This window comes from Haliotis rubra, unplaced genomic scaffold (assembly GCF_003918875.1).
Source record: "Haliotis rubra isolate DU_JTF1 unplaced genomic scaffold, ASM391887v1 Scf911, whole genome shotgun sequence".
Classification (NCBI taxonomy): Eukaryota; Metazoa; Mollusca; class Gastropoda; order Lepetellida; family Haliotidae; genus Haliotis; species Haliotis rubra.
This window is the reverse complement of record NW_025767648.1, coordinates 91,445-112,361: the sequence shown is the minus strand read 5'-3', so window position 1 is coordinate 112,361 and position 20,917 is coordinate 91,445.

The following is a 20,917-nucleotide window of genomic DNA, read 5'->3' as shown; positions in this document are numbered from 1 at the left end:
GATTTTGACCTACCCTCCAAACTTCTCAGTAACGAACCCATTTCAGGCTCACCCTACTCTAGGCAGTGGTGAAGTGGGGTGAAATTCGGTTTAACGTCGTGCTTGAGAATATTTCGCTCATATGACGACGTGCATGCGTGTGTATGTGCGTCTGCTTGTATTAGCCCAGACTTAGGCTGGTTTTATAGTGCTAGCCCACTGGGATACCATGCCGCAGTGAAACATAAATGCCCCACTCCGAGCCGACCGAGCAGACCCATAATGCCAAGCGCCAGACAGGGACCAACAAGAACCATCATTTGGCATGACGCGGTCGGGGATCGAACCCGCGACCTTACGCTGTCCGGGCGGACGCTCTAACCACTACACCACGTAGACGGTCCTTCTAGGCAATGCAATGATCCATAATACCCGCAAGTGTTTCCCTAATTAACGTTCTATATCTAGTTCAGTGTCTGTCAATTGGGAGATAGCCCCAAAGAGATATGAAAAACTTAAAAGGGAACGACTGTAATGAGCGACTTAAGTTTTACCATGGGCGAGGTAGTTTAAATTTTGAGTTTTCGAAAAAAATCATTTTTCATGTTTCAGCCTCAGCATATATTCATGACACCTGCGTGCTTATTTTGGTCAAATCCTTTGTCAAAAAGTGGCTACAGTGCAGAGAGTTTCTGCACTTTTGTGAGCCCAGAATTGAAGTGTGACGTGTTCAATAAACATGTGACAAATCAGAAGGTATTCTCCCAAAACGCAGACCCGTTAAAACAACACTTGTTATGGTTGGTTGCATCCGTGATTAGTAGGCTGTACCCTTGATTAAGAAAAATGGTATCACCCATGTACCAACGAGCTTTGACAATGTAGCAAGTGATCCCTTATTTCGTCAATATTTATTTAATGAATAATATTAAAGGTTTATTTTTCATCTTTGCGATATGATAAGAATAATATTTTATTTTATCAGAAACATGGTATACATATTTCAAAGGTTTATTATCACGTGATGGCTGTGACCAGGAGGGGAATGCTTATTTTGGAAACTATATTCCTGATCATAGTCATGAACATTATACTGTTTGTGTCAGTGGGATGCATATATTGGAAACTATATTCCTGAACATAGTTATGAACATTATACTGATGGTGTCAGTGGGATGCTTATATTGGAAACTATATTCCTGAACATAGTCATGAACATTATATTGATTGTGTCAGTGGGATGCTTATATTGGAAACAATATTCCTGAACAAAGTTATGAACATTGTACTGATTGTGACAGTGGGATGCTTGTATTGGAAACCACATTCCTGAATATAGTTTTGAACATTATACTGATTGTGTAAATGATGAACTGTCTTATGATATAACAGCAGTAGAAATTATATCTGCAATAGACGATGCTAAACTGAATAAGTCACCAGGAGACGACGGTAATCCAACAGAAATTTTAAAGAAAATTAAGGATACAATTGCATCCTACCTTGCTTTATTGTTTTCACAAATATTATGTATAGGTCATTACCCAGCTGCATGGAGTACTGCTGTTATGATACCTATATGTAAAAAGGGAAGTAATAATGAACCTTTGTGTAAATTATTTACATCTATCATAAACAAGAGAATTAATACCTTTGTCGAGTATGAATGTAATTGGTGAATACCAAGGGAGTTTTAGAAAACATCATTCGACAGTTGACAACATATTTATTCTTCAATCTATTGTTTAAAAGCATATAACTCGAAGAAAAGGCAGATTCTTCTGTGCTTTCATGAATTTCAAGAAAGCGATCGATTTGGTTAACCGAAATAAATGACTTTATCTTCCTCTTAGAAATGGTATCCATGGAAAAATATTTCGTGTTCTTCAACATTTATATGACAACGTGAAGTCTGCTGTAGATGACGGCGAAGGGAGAAAACTATCCGATTATTTTCATCGTCCCACTGGTGTTAGACAAGGATGTCCACTTAGTCCCTTGTTGTTCTCCATATATATCAAAGTGTGGATTCACTTAATTAGGGGTGACCAACATGGCCCAATTAATTAGTGAGCTATTTTTATTTGCATTTTGGGAGAGCTGCGTTATGGGAGTAAACCATTTAGAAGGATTCTGACTATCTGCCTATTGTTATTTGGTTTTGTTGTTTTTTTCATTGTAAGCAAGGAAAGAGGTCAGAAATGCCGATAACCGTTGTTGTTCTGCGTGATTTTATCATAAACCTTGAATTGTATTGTATCTTTCTTAATTTCCTAATTCTATTTTGCTACGATACTCTTTCCATGTACATTAGAAACGCACTGGGCCAATGCATGCAAACAAATGGACGTCTGAAATTTTAAGAAAATGTTATACGGTATAAATACTGAATCGTTTGTTTACATTTACAAAAAGCACAGCGTTCGTTTTCACATCTAATATTTCATTATCAGATTTTAAACTTTATAAACTTACACCCAAAAACGTTTCTACCAGTTTCCCCACACACCAACAAGAATGTAGCCATGTTGACATTACTTGAAACATCAACCTTATCCAGGTCTCGTCGTACCAACCTTAAATTTGCATCCTATCAAAGGCGGGTTCGTCAACGGGACGTCAACCTTAGCAAAGGTCTAAAGTTAAAACTTAAGAAGACAAGGTTGTTGTTGTTGTTATTTGCTTTACTAAACGTCGCACGCACAACTAAGGTATTTCGGCGACGGGGTAGTACACTTAGTAAGAAATGAGAGAGGACAATAAGTAGAAATTTTGAAAAGTGGCGTTACTACTAAAAAAATTAAAAAACCAAACAAACCAAAAAAACCCGAAAAACTAAGTATTAAGGGAAATTTAAACGGGAGACCAAAGTAAAAGGTAATAAATACGAAATAGGTTGAGAGTAATAGAGATTTGGATTTTATTATAAGTGTAGTGTAATAAATGGTTATTGTTATTGTGATTGTTTTTTAACAATAGATAAGGTAATCGTAGCGCTGGTTTAGTCTCTATTCGCCTACATCTCAATTCGCCTTCATTCCATTTCGCATACAAAAACAATGTAGGCTAATTGGGATTAGAACATCCCACCCCCACCCCATGGTACTACGAAACATAGACATAATTTCACTTTGAATATCTTATAATTATGCTTCCCTTGATACATTTTCACAAAATGAACCATACTAAAGTTACATTTACAAATGGATTTGAATAACCGATAAACTTAATCATGATTTGGACCAAATAAAGCTTCACACCTGTGTGAAATAGCAATCAAACTGACCCTTTGATTTTACAACACGGTATTACTCCAAGGTTATGTCACATGAGATAACTAAACTTCATTCATCAGGTTGTTTATGTCAGGCCGTTCACTTACTGATTGGATAACTTGAAGTGATTAATCTGTAGTTTGCTTGCTAGTATAAATGTCACTGCAATTGCTTGTTTGTTTTTTTAACTTGAAAGAATGAATAGGGGAATGCAAAGAAAAAGTAACTTGTTATTGTTTTTTTTTCAGCAAAGCTGATGATGAGGAGTCTGGAGAGTGTATAATGACCAAGGATGGTCAGCAGGAACCTGTGAAGGTAGTTTTGACCTATCTGTAGTGACTTTCATTATAAATAGTAAATTATTTCCAATTAATAGTGTAGAGACAAGGTTATTGGATGTCAACTCCTTTATTATATGAAAACATGTTTTAGAGTGAATGCTCACCCCTTCGTCAGGTGTAAGCATTCACCCCGAAACATTGTGTTTTCCCGTAATAAAGACGTTGACATCCATAAGCATTAATGTCTTGTATTATTCTAAATGCGCCTCAAAGACTTAATGGTGTAAACATACAGTCTCTACTGGGTGAATTTCCTAATTCTATTTTGCTACGATACTCTTTCCATGTACATTAGAAACGCACTGGGCCAATGCATGCAAACAAATGGACGTCTGAAATTTTAAGAAAATGTTATACGGTATAAATACTGAATCGTTTGTTTACATTTACAAAAGCACAGCGTTCGTTTTCACATCTAATATTTCATTATCAGATTTTAAACTTTATAAACTTACACCCAAAACGTTTCTACCAGTTTCCCCACACACCAACAAGAATGTAGCCATGTTGACATTACTTGAAACATCAACCTTATCCAGGTCTCGTCGTACCAACCTTAAATTTGCATCCTATCAAAGGCGGGTTCGTCAACGGACGTCAACCTTAACAAAGGTCTAAAGTTAAAACTTAAGAAGACAAGGTTGTTGTTGTTGTTATTTGCTTTACTAAACGTCGCACGCACAACTAAGGTATTTCGGCGACGGGGTAGTACACTTAGTAAGAAATGAGAGAGGACAATAAGTAGAAATTTTGAAAAGTGGCGTTACTACTAAAAAAATTAAAAAACCAAACAAACCAAAAAAACCCGAAAAACTAAGTATTAAGGGAAATTTAAACGGGAGACCAAAGTAAAAGGTAATAAATACGAAATAGGTTGAGAGTAATAGAGATTTGGATTTTATTATAAGTGTAGTGTAATAAATGGTTATTGTTATTGTGATTGTTTTTTAACAATAGATAAGGTAATCGTAGCGCTGGTTTAGTCTCTATTCGCCTACATCTCAATTCGCCTTCATTCCATTTCGCATACAAAAACAATGTAGGCTAATTGGGATTAGAACATCCAACCCCCACCCCATGGTACTACGAAACATAGACATAATTTCACTTTGAATATCTTATAATTATGCTTCCCTTGATACATTTTCACAAAATGAACCATACTAAAGTTACATTTACAAATGGATTTGAATAACCGATAAACTTAATCATGATTTCAAATTGGACCAAATAAAGCTTCACACCTGTGTGAAATAGCAATCAAACTGACCCTTTGATTTTACAACACGGTATTACTCCAAGGTTATGTCACATGAGATAACTAAACTTCATTCATCAGGTTGTTTATGTCAGGCCGTTCACTTACTGATTGGATAACTTGAAGTGATTAATCTGTAGTTTGCTTGCTAGTATAAATGTCACTGCAATTGCTTGTTTGTTTTTTTTAACTTGAAAGAATGAATAGGGGAATGCAAAGAAAAGTAACTTGTTATTGTTTATTTTTTCAGCAAAGCTGATGATGAGGAGTCTGGAGAGTGTATAATGACCAAGGATGGTCAGCAGGAACCTGTGAAGGTAGTTTTGACCTATCTGTAGTGACTTTCATTATAAATAGTAAATTATTTCCAATTAATAGTGTAGAGACAAGGTTATTGGATGTCAACTCCTTTATTATATGAAAACATGTTTTAGAGTGAATGCTCACCCCTTCGTCAGGTGTAAGCATTCACCCCGAAACATTGTGTTTTCCCGTAATAAAGACGTTGACATCCATAAGCATTAATGTCTTGTATTATTCTAAATGCGCCTCAAAGACTTAATGGTGTAAACATACAGTCTCTACTGGGTGAATATACTTGTGCCTTCAACAATACGAACTGTAAGAGATTGAATATAGCAATGTTAAGAAAATGTATTACTAGTACCATTATTACCATATAGAAAATGCAATAAATGTTCAGATATATATAACATATTACTACCTCTGGTCTGGGAAGCATGTTACTCCAGAGCAAATTTTGTATAGATTGTGTGTCCTTTTTAGAAAATAAGATATTTCATTCGGTTAATGAAGTGTGATGAATTGCATAATTTGAGTTTTGAGAAAACCAGTGCAAAGTGTGATTGTTCAATTTGGTTCCTTTTTATTCAAACTTTACTTTGGATTACTTATTTTGAATCATCCATTGCATTGTCAGTTTTTTGGTGATTGATGTTTGTGTAATATGTTAAAACAACCTAGTAATTCGTTATTAGCTGTCATTTTCAGAAACTTGCACATCGCCTAAACAGACTTGCATCTATCGATTGGCCCGATAGACGAAAGAAAAAGGTAGCGACAACACTCACCATAGACATGACATCACCAGTCGTGAGTGACGAAGATGACGTCAGTAAGTTGCATTCCGTCCCCTTTGTCTGGGAGTTCAGCAAGCTTAGTGCATACACGACGACACTGGACTTGGAAAGAATCTACACCGCCACTGCTCTCGCCAAGGCCAACATGAGGACGAGGATGAGGCATCCAACCAAAGTAACAGAGGGATCTCCGCCCAGGGATGCCCCTAAGTGGGCTATAAACTAACTGACAAACCCTTGCAATTTAATTGAATTTATTTCCGATTTCATAAAGTAATTTTATTTCATTTTTGTATTGCAAGCTGTATGTTGTGTTATTGTATGACATGTATCATAGTGGATGTTTCGCGATAGTGGTGACATAGAGTGTGTGGCTGAATGCCAAGGCATGCAAATAAATGTCCGATGCAGCTATGTTTTATTACTGTGTTAAGTTGTATGTTATTGTTATTTTTCACCATTAGCATGATTTTAGAAATAAATTTCATATCTAAAATGCTATTTCAAAATAATAACTGAATGGAAGTTTAACTGGTGAAACATTACTTCTTTGTTCTAAATGATATATGATTTCTTAAACTGGATTGAGTTATGCCAAAATGTCTTGCTCTGTTCTTTAGTGCTATATGATTAGTTATATGTATGATATCTATTTGCCTTGAATGCTAATTCATATTTATGTTGAGAAAATAAAACAGTGAATCTTAATACATATCCTGTTGTTCTTTAAGTAAACATCGTGATAATAACAAATTGCTTATATTCTTGTTAACAAGAGTTTATAATATGAATAAAGAATGTTTAAATTTGGTTCTTTGAAACGCATATGAAAACCTGAGAACCTGAAACTGAAACTGGTAACTGAAACTATGCGGAAACTATGTCGGATTGTTGGTGTCTGAAACTCTGCGGAAACCTGTTGTTGTCTTAATAACTGAAACAATGCTGAAACCTGATGGATTCAAAGTTAACTGAAACTCAACGGAAACTTCTTGGAGTGTGGGTGACGGATACCTTGCGGACACCTGTTGGATTGTGGGTAACGGGAACCTTGCGGAAACCCTTAGAAAGTGGGTAATTGTTAGTTTCCGTTATTGCGGAAACTCAATCGACCACTTTCGACGTGTTTACAACATAACCGAATGAATTCATTTCACGTATTGAGCATTTTTAGGGTAAATGTGGTTATGTAGCCGCTGTGTCAAGATTTTAGCTTCTGTTAAAACATACAAACTGAGATGGTAGTTGCTTCATCACTGTACGGGTTGTTGGTTTCTTCTCATACAAAACTGTCTTGGTAGTTGCAGGTATCGAATTCTGATTCGTTCCCCTTTTTCCGCTATTGGGAAAGGAATACTGAGATGACCTGTTCGTTTGCTTTCAATCATGGGTGGACTTTTACCTTGTTATTATTGCGCAGGGAAATCAGAAGCATTGTTAAACACTTTGAAACATGGTTAAAGATTTTGTGTAAGCACATCCACATAATGTCATTAAGGTTTTATTTGCCAAAGAATGTCTGATATTGACAGTAAAACCAATAAAACTTCAAAACAAAACATTTGAAAATATGATTCCCTTAAAGATCCAAAACTGTGGCTATTCGTGTACACTAGACCCATTTAAATTGTCCGTGAGAGTTGAAGATATACGACCCAAGTCCAAATAGAAACAGAAGGTTGATGAAAATAGCACTGGCCACGACATTGCGTGCAGTAACATCAGCAGTCGCTGTGGAAGAATTGTTGATACAGAGAAGGATGTCATGATCACGTCCAAGGTCACTGAACTCTATCCAGGTGTCATTTCTGCATTGAAAGAATCGGGGCACCTTCCCAGGATGGTAACGTCATGACACAAAGTTGTCATAACGTTAGTATTACTCTATTTTATAGCGTTATGTTACAACGTAATAACAACGGTTTGCAAATTTACGTTGAGGAAAGGTTATGCTGTGGTCTCCCCTCAATGTTATAACGTTTAAATAAGTTAGTGTTACAGATCTTCTGTAAAACCTTTCAGAGATTCTTTCGTCACTATTCAGTCACAGTTTCAGAAAACACACGACAACAACAACATGCATATTAACGAATAAACATTGAAGTCAATTTCTGCTTGGTTTCCTATGTACTGTCCGTTACTCGGAAACTTATTCAGCTATTAACGTTAAACAGAACTTAACACAACGTAAAATACGTTAGCATCAAATAATTTTAACCTTGCGGCGACGTAAAAATGTCGTGTCACAACGCTGTGGCCTGACGTTGTGTTATGTCATTTTACGTCCACAGAAAAACGTTGTAACAAAGAAAGCATTACGCTGTGACAACGTAAAATTGTTAGCTTGGTTGACACCTGGATGAAGTTCAACCGTTTTTTTCAAAATGGAAAACTCCCTTTGGATAACATTGCTTTCCTATCGTTTGAAGACGCAATACAGTGGCATTCACTTGAAACAACAACTCAAATGAGATACACAGATGGGATTTAACAATTCTGGAGAATCGGTCAAAAGTTATTTTACCGAAAATTTCTCCGTGTTATGAGTGAGATTTAAAACAGGTCACTTGGAAGAATCAGATTAAGGTGACTTATAGCCAGAGGATTCCAAGGTTATCTTTTCTGTGCGATCACGACACATTTTAGATAATTTAAGGCACACAGATGGCCCAGGTATCTTTAATGAAGTTCTTGCTAAAATTTCAGAATATTTTAGTGACATTGCTTTAAACGTTTGCTAAGGCCCCAGTATGATGATTTACTTTCACTTGTTGGCGATCTATAGCCCGTGTTTTTATTTTGTATTGTCTTCTTCAATTACAATGTTTTAGTTTTACATGCTAGGTTTACAGTACAACCAGAAATTATTGAGAATTTAAAGATTTGAAAAATGTTTTTTACTCATTCCTCACGTATTAAACTGCTGAATATTAGCAGAACATAACTCCAGATTCAAAGACAGGTGAACAGTTAGTATTTTGTCAAGTCACCATGGGCAGAAATGCAGGCTTCAATGCGGCGGGGCATACTACTGATCAAAGAAATTTCAGCAATATTTATCAGATTTTTCTTATTGACACTTTCCTTCATAAGTCCCCAACATTTTCTATCTGATTTAGGTAAGGGCTATAGCTTTGCCAATCTAATAGCGTCATATTTTGGGTCCGAAACCAGGTCTTTGAATGCTTTGAACGATGTTTTGGGTCGTTGTCCTGCTGGAAAATCCAAAACTTCCATAGAACAAGTGAGCAGATGGAAATAAATGTCCCTCGAGAATATCTGTGTAGCGCTCACTGTTCATATTCCCTTCAAATACACAGAGGGGCGTTGCCCCTAACACAGATATGCCACCCCACACGTTAAATTTCGGACTGGACTTTGGGCGCTGATACAAAGGTTTTTCAGTTTGTTTGGTCCATAATTTCAGTGTATTAGGAAACAGCCACACAGAACTTTCATCTGAGAAAATCACATTGTCCCAGTTAAAATTTCTATGCTGTAAGCACCAGTTCAACCTTCGCTCCTTTTGTTCAGGTTTCATGATCGGTGATGGAATTCCTCGACTTTTCTGCCAACCCACTGCATGTAGCTCAGTTCTAATTGTCTCCTTACAGACAGCCACAGTTCCTCTATCAATCATATCCAGCCTTAAGTTTTCTAAACTCCTTCGTTTGTTTTTAGAAGCAAGAATACCAAGCCGCCTCCTGTCATCGACAGTCAATTTTCGGGGCGACCTGCGCCTCCCTGGTGCTCAATGCCATATCCATTTGCAATATTTTCGAAAACACGATAAACAGTGGACAAAAGGATGCCTGTTCTACTTGCAATCACTTTAGCTGATCTGATGTCCTTGTTATAATACTCTAAAATCAACTTCCTCTTCTCTTAATCATCGATACTGAGGATCATTGAAAATGTCGTCTGCTAGCAAGTAAACAAAGGGGGATAACTCTTCACAAACTAATGAAAAGGGATTAACGGAGTTGTCTCTCTTGATAGTTGGTCAAGGTGGTCAAGGTTGTTTATACTAGAAATCCAATTAAACATATTCCTAAAATTCTCAATAATTTCTGGTCAAAATATATGTTCATATCTGTGATACTGTAGTATTTTTACTGTCCATCGTCGACAGGTTTTACTCTTCAGAATGTTTTCATCATCAGTATGTTTTCGTCTTAATTGTATAAATTGTTTTCGTCACGATATGGCAGAGATATTTACTCACTGACTCACTCACTTTTATCACAATCGATCAGCGGCTGACGGGATGGTGTAAATCCAGCTAGGGTTCATGCAGGTAGCAAAGGCACTGCAAGTCCTCATGGTCCCTAGTATGGTGATCTACCCTACAGTTGTTGGGGATCCTCAGCCTGTTTTTATATTGTAGTTTGAAATTTGTATCTGTGATAATCTAGTTGTTTTACTGTCCTTCGTTGACAGATGTTTAACATTTCCTTTTAAATATTATATAACTATAACTTGATTTAGTCACGATATGGCTGAAATATTTCCGATGCGACATTTTAACTCACTCACTTTAAACGTTTGCGTAGATGGAAAACAACAACATAGGACCAAATATGTCATTCAATACACAGTTGCATGCTTCAAACCAAGGTTCTACCGCAGTTGATAAATAACAGGAAACCAACTACCGTACAGTACCCTTTCAACAACCCGTACAGTTGATTTGTTTACATGAGCAACTACCATCGATGCGTACAGTTATTGTTTTCGCTAATACCTCAGTTGTTATGTATTGACAGAAGCTAAGATCTTGACAAAAGTATATAACAATAACTCCTTTCTGAATAACATGCCACCAAAAGAGAACAGATATTATCTGAAGCTAGGTGTTTCTGTCCTGCTGGGCTCAGATGAAGCCCATCATATGCGATGAAGTCCTGCCTTACTCTCCAAGAATACATGAAATGAAGGGGTCTACATAGGTCATTCCATTCGCTGTGCAGGTGTTTCAGTTTCTGTATCAGGGCATCATTGTTTGCACGGCCTTGTGGCCATCTATTTCGGCACCTTGGGGTGACACCAGAAAGAAGGACAACAGCCCTGTGCAAACATAGTATATAAAACATTATGTGCAGCCATCAGTTCTTTGCCCCACTGCTAAAATCGGAAAATAGAATTAACTAAAAAATAATATATCGTCTGACAATGCTTTGGACTATACGTGACCTTGCTTTGCAGCCGTTTGTTTACACGCAAATGTCAAACTGTGCTTCACAGTTTATAATAGAAACTTGACAAAAAACTGATAATATTCAGAACTGACCCGATTAGGGCAATCAAATCATAAAATATGTTTTACAACATGCCACATCCACTATGATGGGTATATTACTACTACGTGCGTGAAACAATCCTCATTCAAGATGCTTCTTCCTTCAACAGTTATGTAGTATGAAGATGTTTCCTACCTTAAACCTCCCCATGTCCCAGGGGAGATCAGGAGAACTTGACTCCTGACAGGGATTTTGTCACTATACCTTCGAAAAAAAAATCTGTGCGACATCCGACATGCTTGATATAAACATATTTTATTCATGAAACTATGCGTTTTGAATGGATTGACCAACAAGCTCCGAAGGGCTTGTTTGAAGGCCGCTCCCGCATGCAAATACATGTGCAAGTAAATACAGAAACAGATGACACAATGATGAAACAATTCTTACTTATCAACGTTCAAGATAAGGGTAATGCATGAATATCGATTTGTTTGTTTGCCAGTCAATAAAAAGTATTTATGAAACATAAAATCGATCAGATTTTATTATGTAATCAGGAATAGATTTAATCATTTGTGTAGATCATTGCTAGTAAGCGATGCACATCCTCATAGTACTGTGTTGATGCTAAATCCCTTTAAATAGAAAGAGTATTTTTGTCGTAATTCCATGCATTTATTGCATGTGAAGAAATAAATGTACAGCATTTTCTACTGGATGACCACACAAACACGATGGGCTGTCGACGATATGTCTGTCAAACCTACCAGCATCGAAATCAATACAACGGACCTTGAAGCGAAAATGGATAATTTGGCATATTCTTGATCCATAGTTTAAATCAAAGATAAATAGTTTTGTTATTAGGTCTGCATAGCCAGTTTTGGTATCAATATTATGAATTTCAGGACTTTGGGAATTCCATCGTTTTATTGTATCAGGTAAAAGTGATCTGGCATATGTCTACATTTAACTGTCCGGACCGTGCTGATAAATGTCCAATGAGTGATAATGCTCAGTATTAGGTATTGTAGGTAAGAGCTATTGAATCGAAAGATTATTCTTCATTTTATAAAATGTGGTCAGCTTAGAAATATATCTACGTTTTTAAATGTCTTTTGTTTAGATTCTTCATATATCATACTTTGGCTTGTTCCTCGAACTGCACCAATTATTGATCGCAATGCGTCTGGGTTCAATTTTTCTAGTAAAATGGATTGTTCCTGGGTACAGTTGTCCCCTATGTGGACGAAATAATAACAAATAGGTTAGATGAAAGATTTATAGATAATTTCTAAACTTTTACACGATAGTCGATATTTCAAACTTCTTAAGCAGTTAATCAATAGACTGCCATGGGGCAATTAAGCAATCTGGGTACGGGTGTAATTGGCTATTCATTTTATTAGCCTGGGCAGGGTCAGACTGAACACTGGGCATCACTTTGAGCAACGTGCTTCCTTCAGATACCATGCTTTAAGACTCTATAAAGCGGTATTTAGATAGATATAACTATATTCATAGGATGTAAACATAATCTAGGATTCATCTGTGAGACTTCAAGATACATGTGTGAGGTTTAAGTTGTTTTTGACAGCCCGGCAGGACAGTGACTAAACACTTTTGATTAAGGCTGTGTTGGGGATGGAGAGGGACAGGGGCTTCACTTTAACAACCCAGTTTTCTTTGTAACATCACAATGTGGCATTTAGGTAGATAAAATACTGATCTATGGATTTAAACACATTTCAAGATACATGTGTGAGGTTTAAGTTGCTTTTGACATACCCGAACAAACTGATACGACTGTAGACATACCAGTACAGACTGATGCGTCTATCGACATGCCGGAACCGACTGACGCACCTACAGACATACCAGTACAGGCTGATGCGCCTACAGAAATACCAGAACAGACGAATGCGCCAATAGGCATACCAGAACAGACTGATGATTGACAAAAAGTTCACACGACCACCATCCTTATCAATTTTGGTGTTTCTCAGTCTGCCATTGGCATATTTCTGAAAGTTCATCCAAACGGTGAACTGTATTGGGACGACAATATATGGGTCCTTCCTTGTAGTCATTCTTATAACAGTGTCCCACTGGCTTGGTACATAGATACTATTCTTCTTTTTGGCAAATTCAATGGTGGAATGAATTGCATCGCACTCCATCTGTGTGTGGCCTGGCTCTAGAAATTTGTGGTCAATTGAATTGGTGTGTTCAATAGTGGTCACGACATGTTTTCTGTTCTGTCCTGAACACAGAAGTACATGCTTGACGGTTGGTGGTAAAGCCAGCAACTGAATTTGCTGGCATGATGCAACTTCACATGACCCTCTCTGAGCATCCACTTCCGACCATACAAAACATGTACCTCCTTTCGTGGCTAAATGGTAAACAGTTAAAATGTAACAGTTCAATTTCTTGATGTAGAAACGTTCACTGACAAGTGAGCATGGTGTATATAAGGCAGCATGCAGATCAAATGTTGCCACAGAGCAAGGGCTTTGTCTTTTTATTTTCTTCACGGGCTTTCATGTTTTCTCTCTTGGTATTGGGTGTACTCTATTCAAGTTCCTGCTGAACTGACCCACTCTCCTTTTCCCTGTAGTACCTCTCGCACAATAAATACTGATCCTTCTTTGGTACGTGAAAAGAACAGTTGAACTCCTCGGTGAACACCTTTCTGTAAAGTGATGATGACATTGCTTTGGCAGCATCACTGGTGCACTTGTCATTGTACAGTTCGTACATTTTTTTACATTTAATGTCGATCCTAAAAGCTTTCTGTTCGTATCTCGATGGGTGTAATGAACATCAACTGTTGGGAATGATTCTATGTGCTCTCGAACCAGTTTTAGTGTATCGGTGGCAGTCTTGTTATGTGGCTCGTGGTGTCCCCTCTTTTCAGTCCCAGCAACTATCCATTGGTTCTTATTTAGTAGAGCATGATTGATATAGGATTCACCAACATCCTAAGATTTTTCTGAAAAATGTTTTACAGACATTGTGTGGTTCCCCATCAAGTTGAAAAGTGCACGTTCGGTAAACTTGACGTTTCTTCTGTACCCCATTTTCTTCTTCATCCAAGTATGTGCGAGTCTTTCTGTCTTGTGTATGAGGATAAGTTTCAAAAGGTTTAAATAATACTTTGGCGGGTTCCTTCAGAGATGTTTGCAGAACATTTGTACCTACAGTTAGAACAGTCGACTGCTTCTACAGATCTAGCTCGCATAATTTTCTCTTCCTGATTCATATATTCTTGTCCAGAGAGTCCTAAGTGCTTCTTTTTATTTTAAATCCAGGTTCAGGAGTTGCTCGACGTTTCATGAATAATTACTTCTTTTGAGGCGTGTCGAAAGCTCCTGATTTGATTGGTGGTTTGGGAATATTAAGAGTGGGTGTTGGAATATACGCATCGTTTATGGAAGTACATTGTGATATAGCAAAAACATCGTTCTCAGAATTTAATATAAAGGGAATTGTATTAGAGTCGTCAGAATCGGCGATTGAATTGTCTTGATGTTGCTGAAGCAGACGTCAGTGCTGTACTGTCGTGGCAAATGTGTGTTGATGATGTAGATGGCATTGCTGGAATCATGCATGAATCATCGTGGTCGGAAACTCCTGTAATCGATGTTGGCGTAATGTCAATGAGAAGGACAGATGCTTTGCTGCAAATATGCGAATGCATTGGCCTGGCCAGTTTGCCAGTGACAGAGGGAGGAAGTCTGCATCTCTGTTGGAGAAGTAACCAGCCTCACTCAGCTTTTCTACTTCCAGTAAATAATCCTGCCATTTTTCTCGATTACTGTCTTCCTTGATAGGAAAAAAGTCAATGTATTCATTCATCCTTTCTTCTAAATTATCATCAAGTTCTTTTTTTTTCAATTGAGTGGCAGTCATACTTCCTGATTGATGGAGCGCTGACGCAGTAAAGAAGCAGTCACTAACGCTAGGCACCTGTTGTATAGTGTATCCGCAAGACTGAGCAAGCTGTAACAATCTTCTTTCCTGAATCTGGCGCATTTGAGCTGAATAGTTTTGGGTCTGTCGACTTTTGTTTGATTCAGCTGACAACGTTTGGGCCTCGGAAGTATCTAGGCTTGCTTTGTCATTTGTATCTTCAAGTTTAATAAGTTTCGCTTTTTGATCAAAGGTTCATTTGAAGAAACTAAACTCACTCACTAAACCCGCCGGTTCACATGTCAACCCGCTGGTACAAATGTCATATTTCGTTTCCTGAGTGGACTTATTTTACATTTTGTAGAAAACCAGTGTTTTGGACGACGTCGATTTTGTATTTTTGTCGTAGATCATTCTTGTGTATTTCTGCACGACGTCGTTGTCGACGTTGTCTCTTTTATGCTACGTCGTGGTCGACGTCGCTGACGACGTCGTTCTTTTTTACGCGCTACGCGATGGCAATTATAGTAAGCCATACGTAAATGACTGCGGTGCTTTGGTAAAAGTAATCCCGAGTCCTTCAATCGTTTATGGCATTATGTCATTGTTTAAATAATCCTGAAAAATATATATCGCCATATTGAAAGTACAAAGAACTTAGCTAACATAATTTTGCTGCCTATTATGAAGTTTTTGATAAGAATCATACGATTGACGGTGAGAGATTCAAATACACGCACGTGCGTTTGTTTACATAACGACTCTCATGCGTCCAACTGAGGGTATTTCTGACGATGTTGCGGGCTTGTTATGGAGATTGTACGTGCGCTACAAACGAGTTTAGGAAATGTAATTATATATCGCTACGAGTTTCAAAACAATAATATTAGACATATATCTGCATGTAACTAATCAACTTTAATCTTTAACATTGGGCACATACTTCACATCTCTGGGAATATTTTAGTCTGACTTTGTGTTTGATCATTTCATATATTTTTCAGCGAATTCATTTAAAATTCCACCTGGAGTATGACAGCAAGGTTACACGAATGTTCAGTTTGAGAGATATTTTAAAGTCATTTTTGAGTTTCTGCTTTTGGATTTAATGTAGGTTTTATAAATTTTATTTACGTATTTAATAAAACAAATCCCATTTGAGATAATCAAACCCTATTTAGAAATATAATTGGAAATATAAGGTGAACATCTGGTAATAATTACGTCAGAATAAGTCTGTAACTAATAAGCTTTTCTCCTTTTAGTTGTATCAGAAAGGTTTCATTCTCTTAAAATTTTAACAAGCAATACAATGTATGATTACTTCCAAGTACCATTGGAATCAAACAAGAATAGAGTTATCGTTCCTGTTTAAAATAGTTCTGATGTTCATGCGCCAGTATGAAATCCTTCCAGAAGGGCACGAGTCGCTATTCGGCTTGTCCCGGAATAACACGAGTTGGTCACGAATGCTCACGTCGGGCTATTCCAAATGATGACGTAGGGCTATTCCGAACAATGACGTTGGGCTATTCCGAACAATGACGTCGGGCTATTCCGAACAATGACGTTGGGCTATTCCAAACAATCTCGTCGGGGTATTCTGAACAATGACGTTGGGCTATTCCGAACAATGACGTCAGGCTATTCCGAACAATGACGTCGGGCTATTCCAGACAATGACGTTGGGCTATTCCGAACAATCTCGTCTGGCTATTCCAAACAATGATGTTGGGCTATTCCGAACAATCTCATCGGGTGTGCATGTGGTCAATAAATTCTTATTTATGAGGAAAAATCCGACTGTGTTGATTTATATTATAGTATGAGAGTTGAATGGGAGTTATGATGACTTGAATCATGTTATAATGCTTATTTATGAGGAAAAATAAAAATATCTATTTCAAAATAAAGTGTATGTCATTTTTCACACTGTTGGGATTTTGTCCGAAGTGTGCAGACATTTTGTCTTATGGTATTTTGTCCTGTGGGATTATGTCTTGATGTGATTTTGTCCTACCCTCCAAACTTCTCAGTAACGAACCCATTTCAGGCGCACTCTACTCTAGGCAGTGGACTATTCCATTATACCCGTAAATGTTTCCCTAATTAACGTTCTATAGTCCTAAGCCAAATGTAAGAAATGTGCCTATCTTTTAGGATCTCACAGAAACGGTGAAAGTGTCATCCAGTAATCCGTATGACACATCCCAACCTCCAGAAATTCCATCGTGGCACCAGAATGTATCAGGTTACTATAAGCAAACACGATTTTCCACACTGCTTGACCCACACAGCCCTTATGGCTCATACACATCACAACATGCAGACAATTAGGATGTAGGATTATAAGTATCCTGACTGAGCTGAACATTTTAATACCATGAAAACAACGCATTTGTAAATTTCATCAGTCTATATAGCTGATATAGTGTTATGTAGTACAGCCACACAGGAAACAGCAGCAAAAACCCAGAAGATGGAGAGTGACTACACTTGAACAAGATTCAGTGGTAAGTTATTTGGAAGACACTGTCACTCGATCCGGGTTTAAAAAAACAAAACAATAGAGTTGCTTCCCATTGCAATTTGAAAGTTTGACAACAATTATCTATCAGTGTTTAAGTAAGGACGATGGTTTACAAATTCACAATGCCAACTAAGGAATGCACCAAGAGGAAATGGGAAGAAGCTATGAGGGCCGATGCCAGGAAGTGTCGACGACTTCTTGATTTCTTCGCATGAACACATCATCCACAGCTGACATTCACATGGACAAAGTTGTTGCAAAATTTCAGAGAACAGAGTGAGTTAGTGAGTTATTATTTAACGTCACATCGGCAATATTTCAGCCATATCGTGACGAGAACATATGTGACATTGAAATGGAAGACATGTATATTATACAAACCTGTCGACGAAGGACAGTAAAACAACTAGAATATCACAATAACAACTAAAACTAGTGGGGAACGTTAAAACTATTAGTACAATTTGGACAATACAATATAAAAACAGGCTAAAGATCGCCAACAACTGAAGGTAGATCACCATACTAGGGACCATGGGTATTTACAGTACCAGGAAGAACAGAAGATTCTGAGACTGAACACTTTTTGTACTTCCTTCAAACGATTTCTGTACAAAGAATACAACGATTGATATCAACACTTAGCTATTTTTAGTTTCTATTTTATGTCGAGGTTAATTGAAATAACTGTGCTCTTTGGGCCCTAAAGAATCATATACATGGATAACTTGAAACTTGCAAATCTGTCATTGCATGCCCCTTTTGTAATAGGGATGTCTTTTTGAAATTCTGTTGCCCTGTCCTTTTTAATCCTGCAATATCCCGCCGGAGCACGACTGTAACCCGTTGTGCTTTTGATATGTTCTTTTCAGTTTAACATCATGATACAAGCGAAGGGGAGAACGCCGCTTTCAATCATGTGAGCCACATTCGAAAACGGTTGCCCATGGGCGAGGTAGTTTAAATTTTGAGTTTTCGAAAAATACATTTTTGGTTTTTCATCCTCAGCATATATTCATGACACCTGCATGTTTATTTTTGTCAAATCCTTTGTCAAAAAGTGGCCACAGTGCGGAGAGTTTCTGCACTTTTGTGAGCCCAGAATTGAAGTGTGACGTGTTCAATAAACATGTGACGTAAGTAATCAGAAGGTATTCGCCCAAAACGCAGACCTCCCAAACGCAGACCCGTTAAAATAGCACTTGTTATGGTTGGTTGCATCCGTGATTGGTAGGCTGTACCCTTGATTAAGAAAAATGGTATCACCCATGTACCTACGAGCTTTGACAATGTAGCAAGTGATCCCTTATTTGGTCAATATGTATTTAATGAATAATATTTAAAGGTTTAAAAAAATAGTCATCTTGGCGATATGATAAGAATAATATTATACCAGGAACATGGTTTACATATTTTACAGGTTTATTCAATCCTGTTTCACATGATGGCTGTGACCAGCAGTGGGATGCTAATATTGGAAACTATATTCCTGAACATAGTTATGAACATTATACTCATTGTGTAAATGATGAACTGTCTTATGATATAACAGCAGTAGAAATTATATCTGCAATAGACGATGCTAAATTGAATAAGTCACCAGGAGACGACAATATTCTAATATAATTTTTAAAGACAATTGAGAATATATTGTACCCAACCTTGCTTTATTGTTTTCACAAATATTCAGACGTTACATCAATTGAACCCATGCCTAGATTGAGTTGATCACGACAATCACGAAAAAATAAAGATGCACACATAGAACTTAAATAAGCACACACTTTCACTACAAATGGCGTCCTGAAGCACCTATGGCTCCCCAGCAGACGTCTGTGCAATAGGACTGTAAGAAACCGCATAAATGCACATGGGATGGGGGGTAAGAAGGGTGACCAAGTGTCCAGCTTTGACCAATCTTCACAAGAGAGCTCATTTGGGGCGGTGTTTACCCCGAAGTCATTGGAATTTGACGTCATCGAGGAAGGTGCATTGGTTGCATGCGAGTCACTTTTTATTCACGTGTGGGGACCAAGAACAGTGTCTATGAGCCTAAGAACATCAGCGCATCAGTTCCTTACGGCGGTGGATCTGTCATTGTCTGGGGTTGTCTCTCCCATGATTGTAAACTGGGCTTGGTAACTGTTCGTTGAAATCTCAACTTCGACCACGACATCCGGGACATTCTGGATCCTGTTCTTGTGCCACATTTTGATAACCATCCATTAGCCACTCGCCCTGTATTTATGGATGACAACGCCCGACCACATCGTTCCCGACTTGTGACAATTTTTCTCCAACAACACTGTAACCAAACTTCCATGGCGTGCTATGAGTCCGGATCTGAACCCATTGGAGCCTGTCTGGATCATTTTTGGATGCCGAGTGCAAGCACTGGATTTGGCATGTTTGGAAGAAACTTTGCGCCGAGAGTAGCAGCATCTGCCTCTTGAGCGAATCCGGAGACTCCCGACAAGCATGAGGAGGAGGGTCAAAGTAGTCATCCGTGCACAAGGTGGATATGCACGCTATTAACATTCTTCATGTGATTTGTTGTCTGAAGATAAGACTGAAAGCCTCTCACCTCTCCCATTTTGGAACTCTACAGCGCCATAGTTGTACAGGGATACATTTTGTTGACAAAACATCGTGGACGTTTTCGTGTCATTTTGTAAATTAAAATATTGCAAATTTTCATGATTTTGTTGTTATTGTTTAGTCCAAAATGTCAACTTTCAGGAAACAATGGAGTTTAAGCTTTCCAGTAACCATACTAATGTTAATGGTTGATCAGTTTCATCGCAGTATGAAAAAATAAAATCGGGGGTGTTTAATCAAGTTCCATGTGTATAGTTTTATAGGTAACTTTTTGAATAGGCGATCGCCGTGATATTAATAATAGGTTCCCGAGGTTACGGAGAAACATGAAGGTATATGTAAACACTTTTACACTGAAACGAATAACAAAAAATATATTTGCAAAATATGCAGTCCCTAAAGTTAGGTTGACAGACTATTTAGCTTTATGTATTCAGCCCTACCCAATAAATGCACGCTGTAAAATGTACTTTAGACGTCAACAATGCAACGAAAGCAACATGTCAAATGTCCGAATTGAGGAGAGACAATGAAAAAACTCTCAGCGTAATGGACAACTGGCACACACGTCTAAATCCGTTCAAGTTTAACGAAACGCCACATAAATAGTGTGATTAAACACACCGTGCTTCAAGGCAAGCAACAACTCTCCGGTGCACAGAAAAAGTCGCTCATACT